This window comes from Crocodylus porosus, unplaced genomic scaffold (assembly GCF_001723895.1).
Source record: "Crocodylus porosus isolate Cpor-Errol unplaced genomic scaffold, CroPor_comp1, whole genome shotgun sequence".
In the NCBI taxonomy this organism is placed as follows: domain Eukaryota; kingdom Metazoa; phylum Chordata; order Crocodylia; family Crocodylidae; genus Crocodylus; species Crocodylus porosus.
In genome coordinates, this window is record NW_017728918.1 from 25537175 (window position 1) to 25544406 (window position 7232).

The following is a 7232-nucleotide window of genomic DNA, read 5'->3' on the forward strand; positions in this document are numbered from 1 at the left end:
AGGTGGTTCCTCAGTCACTACTTCTCCCTTTCCAAGGTTCCTCCTCTGCCTCATCAGTCCATGAGGAAAGTGAGGTGTTACAGGGACAGACACAGATGGTGCAACTGCTGCAAAAGGAACAACGAAACTTTCTCTGGTCTATGTGACAGCTCTAGACCAGGGAAGGGCAAAACATAGCCCATGGGCTGGATCTGGCCCACCAACTAATTTTCCCACCAATTGATTGTATCCAACCCACAGCACCCCTGTGGTACTCTGCATGAGACCAAGTCCTGCCCATTCCTGCCCAGGGCAGCCTGTACTGTGCTCCCACCCACGTTCACACTCACTGGATGGTCCTAGCCCCAGCCACTGCGCACAGCCACCAGCGGCTTCTCCTCCTCCCCGTGCTGCTCTGGGCAGAAGGTAGGGCAGGGACGTGGCAGTGGGCAGCTCCTGCCCCACCATGCTGGACTCCAGCTCCACATATTCGGTTTAAGACACAACGGAAACTGGGTACAAAATATCATATGTTTTGTATAATATTCTTGTGGCTGGGTTCCCTTTTTGGGGAATTGTCTGAACATGAGGTCAGTTACTATTTAAGGGGCAATTAACAGACTAATTGCATCTTAAAATGTAACATCTGTCAGGGGCCTAAGATGCCACTGTGTCCTGCCTTCTGGCTGACTTTAGACTAACACAGCTAACCACTTCTGCATTTATGTGCAGTGCTATCCCCCTTGACTGAATAGAACTGCTTATGTAAGTCTATGTAAGCAAGCCATAACAGACAGCTCAACTTTTTACAGTGACTGGTGCACTGAGAAACTTATCACCTGCTCTTAAAGCCAGTACTACAGTAAAAATGCTTCATAATCGTCTGTGAGCTTCATACATACATATAAATACATAGTATGATCCAACAAAGGGAAAGAATTTCAAGTTTATTCATGAAAAGCAATTCATTTATATAGCATAGCAGACAGGTATTTTTATTTTATGTCCGTTCCCGTCCCTCACCATCCCAAAATGATAAGGTACTGTCACGGGCTAAACTCAGCAGATCTAGTGTTAGTCCAGGCAGCAAGAAACTAGAAAAAGAAACTGGGAACAAACAAAGCTAATCTAAACCAAATCACCTAAATGCAGAGCAATATCAGTGGGCCCTACCTGGAGTTTCCTCAAACTCAGACTAGTATACATGAGCAAATTCCTAAAGATACAAATCCTCACCAGAAGATGACACACCAGAGCCCATTGTAACTTTGGGCATATAAAATTAGAGTCTGTTCTAATGGAAAGGAAGTTAAATTATTTATATTTTAATGGCAGGAATGCTCTGCTCTCCTCCTCTCCATAGTCAGAGTAAACTATGCCGCTTAGGCTCCATAACTGATCGACGTTAGAACCATCTGTATAAAAGGTTGAAACTCAAATTTACAGTGATAGGAGAGGAACACACGTTGCATGAATTAAAGCTCCTCTTTAACCTTAGTTCTACAGGTGAGTCTAAAGGATTTTTTCCTATTCTCTTTCAGACAACTGAGAGGACTCCTGTCAATTGCAAACTGCACCAAGGGAAGGTTTTAAGAGAGACAACTTTTGGAGAAAAAAGAAAAATAACCACCCTATAGTATATGACTATTCAGAGGTTGTTTCCTCCCAAATTAATCTGGGTTTGAAAAATAACAAGCTTTTCAACCTTTCATGTTGTATTAGATAGATTGTTCCCTGAATGTTCCTATTTAATAGTTTTTCAACAGCTTGAAAGCAATCTACATACATGCTGAAACTTAGTATGTAACACACCTAAGGTACTGCACTGCAAGTCAACTTCAGGATGGCAGGCCAGGCAGTGCATATTAAAAGGTATCAGGTATGATTCTCTTAACAAAAACGTTATATGAATGCAGATCATCTGACTTAAGTGTGGATAGGGAATGCTCTACTGAAGTCAGAAGATAATTAAACTGTTTACATCTGCAGAGACATTTTAAAATTCCAGTAGTGAGAGGCTAAACCAGTTACCCCATACTTGCTGCACTTTACCAGAGTGCAAAAGGCACAGAGATGGGAAAGACAGGTTTCACCAACATTAATTACCCTGGAATAATTTTCATTTAAATGGCTCTAACTGTATTACCAAGATCGGTCACAAAGCAGCAATTTAAAAGCATCTGTATTTGAAACCCTTTTTTATTTTATCCTAGGTGTGTTTTTTTTGTTTTTTTTTTTATTAACAGGATTCAATCAGAGCACCTTCTGTGTGTGCTACTGCAAAGGATCATCATATTTTAAGAAAGCCCCTAGGGCACTCCTGAAACAAATGGGCATATATAAACTCTAAGTGCAATACATCCCAACCCATTAAAAATCAAAATGGTGTCTAATCACCGCTTGCTTTCTACTGCCTACTAAGTCTATTCCTATGCTTATGCTTCTTGCTCCCCATTTCCTTTTCGAGAATTAATTTGTTTCTGTGTCAGTTAATTTGTGTCTATGAACACATCAGGAGGATAAAACCTAGGTGGTGGGGAAGGGAGCTAAATAGAAAAACATCATACAAGGACAAAATGTACATAAACTAGTTCCAATATTCAACCCAAATGTATTTATGGCTACCAGAGCAGTGAGATTCTGGAATATGTTCCTATAAGAATGATTGGGGCTTAACAGTTACACTAGTGTTAAGCTGAAGCTTGGGGAGTTTTTGAAGACTTATCTGATGTGACACCATGCAACAGCAGAGGATGTGAATGAACCAAGAGATTCTTCTTGTCTTATGCCAAATTTTATGCTGCTCTTGCCCTCTCTCCTTCAGAAAAAAGGACAACAAAAATCAAGTTGCAATCATTATACACTTGACATATACACTTGACTTCCCCTTCCCCATCTTCTATAGTAAGAAACCCTCACTATTAGGCATCTTTTTAAACCCTACGTTGTTTAATTAACAGGGATTTAAAAAAAAAAAGTGGTAGTGGTTATAAATCACATGACCTTTACAAGCACACTCTATCTTCATAACCAATAGCCAGCTTTAAAAAAATAAAATATTTTGCCATCACCACAAGAGCTTTATTCTGAGAAACATGATGTAGAAAAAGATTTGAGAAATGTTATTTACTACTAAAAACCCAATATAGAAAACAGATGATGCCCTACAAACCAGAATTAGCTTCTGCTGTGGCCAACTGCAATACAACTCTGAGCTTTTCTCCCTTTACTTCATGGGAGAACTGCCAAGAGCAGAAGAATTCCATTCATAATACACTTTAAAAACTGAAAGGGAAAAAAAACAACTTTGAAACCACAGAGCATCAGCAGGCCTCCCCGTGCCATGTAGATGTGCTAGTCTGCTCTGTACAGAGGTGAATTAAAAACACGGGGGAAAAAAAGACTCACATTACGCCCACACATTCTTGGCTTCTGGCCCCCAGAAGGCAGTCTTTTTCTCCCTCCCACTCCCGCCTCCGCCAGTTTGAAAATGACTTTGCACAAGACACGTGCCAACTTTCAAGCAAGATGTATTTCCTTAACTGAAGCCTAAGCTATACCACCCCTCTTTGTCAAGAGTCATGTTTGTATTTTCAAGAAACTATAGGAGCCATAGTTTATGCCCCAGCACTAATGCAAACCCAGACATTCACAATGAAATGCTTTCTGCCTTTTTTTTTTTTTTTTTTTTGAGTAGTCAATTCACATGCTGGCATGCTCAGTGTTTTGGGAATCAAAAACAAACACCTTTGCCAACATGATTAGTATACTAGTTAATTTGTTACAATAGAAACTCTGTCCAAAACAGGAAAAATGCAATCCGATTGCTCAGTCAGCTGCATGAGCTTATCCTTTATCTTGGCAAAGTGGTCAGGTCCTCATCTGATGCTTTTCAAACAGCATCTTACATTGTCAAGTTCCCATCCTGCTTGCAACATCAACCTTCCTGGCCCCTCAGACTCTGCAGATGCCTGTTCTCATTTAACCACTGTATTTCAGTAACATTACTGAGGCACCTAAAGGGGTGGCATCAGCATAAGACATCTTTAGGAAGACATCAGTTTTACCAGCAAAATATTTTTCCTGGTTTGTTCACCCTGTTTAGTTACATGATTTCCCCTTTACTGTCAGGCTCTTTTCTACATAGGTATCACATGGAGTAAAAGGAGAGGGAAAAGCCCCTTTTAAAAAAAATGCAATTGTAAAGTCCCCGCGCCCCCAAAAAAACCCCAAAACCAAAAAAAAACAAACCCAACCCAAGAGGGTCTCAAATGCATCACTGCCAAAGTCACATCTAACTCAGAATTTTGATTTTGATGCAACTGGATTTTAAGTTGACAGTGTCCCACGATATAGTAGATTGGTCACTCAAAAAAAAAAAAAAGTGTTGGATATAAGGGACATTTTCTTCCAGAGTGCTGCTTTTTTAGGGAGAAATATCTTGTTTAACATGCAAGGTAAATCCTATAAACTACCTGGTTCCTTCTTGGCTGCCTGCATGCAAGTCTGCTCCTTTCTCAAAAAGGGATAAAGACGAGGTACAGTAAGAAGAGATAAATACTGTTCACGATTTCTTCCATGGTAGTAATTCAGATGCCCTCTAAAACTTGCTATTCCACTAATGAGTTATAACTATCATTTCTCACTAGACATTGCATTCTTCATGGGAATTACACCCGTGTCAGATTGAGGGGATTCGTCCTCCATCTCATACTTAATAGTCAAAGAGGAATGTACACAGTAGTGCTCATTTGAATGGATACGTCGCCAGTTAAAAAGAACAATTTTTCCCACTTTGAGAAAAAGACAAGGTTTTCCAGGGGATTTGCTTGAGGTTCCACCCCCCCTCCTCCCAACTGCTGAGGCACATCAGGAAGTTATTTAACCTTATTATTTTGTTAAAGGGTACACAATTACTTTGCTATCAGACTGTTAAACAGAATGTGATGATAGGGAAAAGTCATGCTTGCTGGAGGAGTCAAGACATGCAGAAATCAAAGTTTTGCTAACCCAGTCTAAAGCTTCTGTTCAGCAAAAGACTGCCAGGGTGAAGCTAATCAAGCTTATGCATTTATTAGATTTCAGAACGATAGCACAGTATTGGAGCAAGCAGAATTTCAGGCACCGATTCAAAGTATTTTATGCTTAGTATAATTAAAAGCTCAACTCCATGAAGCCCTTGTGCCTAACGACAGTATATTTTTTTTTCTGATAATGTCCCAAAACCTGGTCCTACATCAATACTTTTTTTTGAGTACTACAAACCAAGGTGCAAAAACATTTTTTAAGAAGTTTGCCTGATTTCCATTCAGTGGGTAACGCCTTGAACTTGTTACTAAATCTGACCTAAAGTCGTACCTGCAGAAAATATCAGCAGCTCTTCAGAAAAGCAATAATCCCTTTCCCTAAAATATCAGCACATTTTGTATGCGGGCAAAGACTCGACTTCATTATCTAAAGACATCCCTATGCACCGCCACAACACGGACAAGCCTGCAGCTCGGAAGTCTCAGCCCAATCACCGCCTACTTGATGTACTAGCATTTCTACCTCATTTGAGTAAGAACTGATGCTCTCGAAAAAGTGGTTTGCATAACCAGATTGCACTACTGTTTAATGGGAAAACTACCATTTCTAGTCATAGAGCACATGCCTGTGCAAAAAAGCAACCATGTGTCAAATTTAATCCTTTGAGCTACAAAGTAATCTTCAGTGTTAGTTCAAAGCTACTATATGGGTACAGTAGCAGCTGTATTACCAAAGTACCCAAGAGTTCTAGCTTGATCTCTCTGTACTAGGAGCTGCCCAGACTCAGACAAAGTGACAGCCGGGGCACAGAAAACAACAGTCAATGGGCCTGCCTACAGTTAAAATGAAGTGCATCTGTATCACTGCCCCAGCAGAGCTGTATGACTGGGAAAAGCCTGTGCAAGCTATATTGCCAGTTGCCAGTTCCTTGAAAGAAATAAGCTATGCCAGAAAAAAAAAAAGTTTTGCGTTTGGGGAGAAAAGGGGGGGGAGGGGTGTTTTCTTTCCCTTTTGCTGGTGCACTTGCCTCTCCAGTTGTCTTTGCCAGGACAGCCACATCCATTGGGAATGTGATTTTTTTCCCCACTCGGCTGTGCTGGCAACACTTTTCAGTGTAAACCACGCCTAGGTATGAAATGGGAGATAAGAGGTGTCCGGACAAACGGGAGAGCACAAGACAACGCAGAGAGACTGCCTGTCAGCAAGACGCACAGTGCAGCACACAGGAAGATTTGCAAAGGCAATCGGGCTGCTTTAGGTTTCAGCAGAGCAACGTTGGGTCATCATCACCCTTTTTTCACCCTCCTCACAGAGGAGCCCACCGTGAGCAAGAGAGCGGGGATGCGGTAGGGGCGTGCGTGCGACTCTACCTCGCAGGTCCCGAAGGAGGGGCAGGACGCTTCAAAGTCACGGCAGATTAACTGCTCCCAGGGCTGCGCTTCGGGCGACAGCAGGGACCGCGCGCGGCGGCTTTCCTGGAGCTCGCCCGGCCTGGCTGGAACTCCAGTGGGACACCGGAGGCGCTGAGCCACAGGCTGCACCCAGGGGCTCCCAACAACGGGGTGGGGAGGGAGAGAAGGGGGGATTTCTGCCCGGCCCCGTGTCCCCTGGCAGCGCTGTGCCCGGAGCTCCCTCTCCCCCACGCCGCTGGGACCGTCCGGCCACGGCCCGGCGCTGCCCCCGAAGGCCCCCCAGGGCGAGGGGCGCGGCCGGCCCGGCCCCCGAGCCCGCGTGCAGAGGCCGGGGGGAGCTCCGGACTCCGGCAGGGAAGGGCCACGATCTGCACCCACCGCCCGTCCCGCCCCGCCCGCGGGAGACCCTTACCGGGTCCGGGCGCGATCCCCGCGGGCTGCGGCTCGGCTCGGCTGCGGCTCTCGGCTCCAGGCGGAGGAAGGGGCGCGGAGCGGGAGGAAGGGGCGCGGGTGGTGGGAGGCTGAACTTCGCTGCTGGGCAGCGCGGGGCGGGGCGGGGGGGCGGTGTCACTACCCGCCCCCGCGGCCGAGCGCCACCACCCGGCGCGGGACTGGGGGCTGCGGTGTGTTGGTCCCCCCGGCAGGGAGGCACTTGGTATCTTCCGCCCTCCCCACTCTGTCTCGCCCGGGCAGGAAGTACCAAGAAGTGCTGAGAAGTGCTGGGGGAGGGGCCCCCCCGCACACACACGTGGGCCCTTCCGCCCCGCGCGCCACTGAGCGGCGGCGCGGGGGGGCCGTGCACCTGGAGCGGGA

General features: G+C 45.3%; 1 protein-coding gene across 1 annotated transcript in view; it reads right to left on the reverse strand.

Annotated features, from left to right (window-relative positions):
- Nucleotides 1-6933, reverse strand: part of HPCAL1 (hippocalcin like 1) — a 108808-nt gene extending 101875 nt beyond the window's left edge. The window contains exon 1 of the mRNA XM_019537410.1: nucleotides 6832-6933. The gene's annotated coding sequence lies outside the window, so the exon portion shown is untranslated. The remainder of the gene's footprint in view (nucleotides 1-6831) is intronic.
- Between the last annotated feature and the right edge of the window lie 299 nt (nucleotides 6934-7232).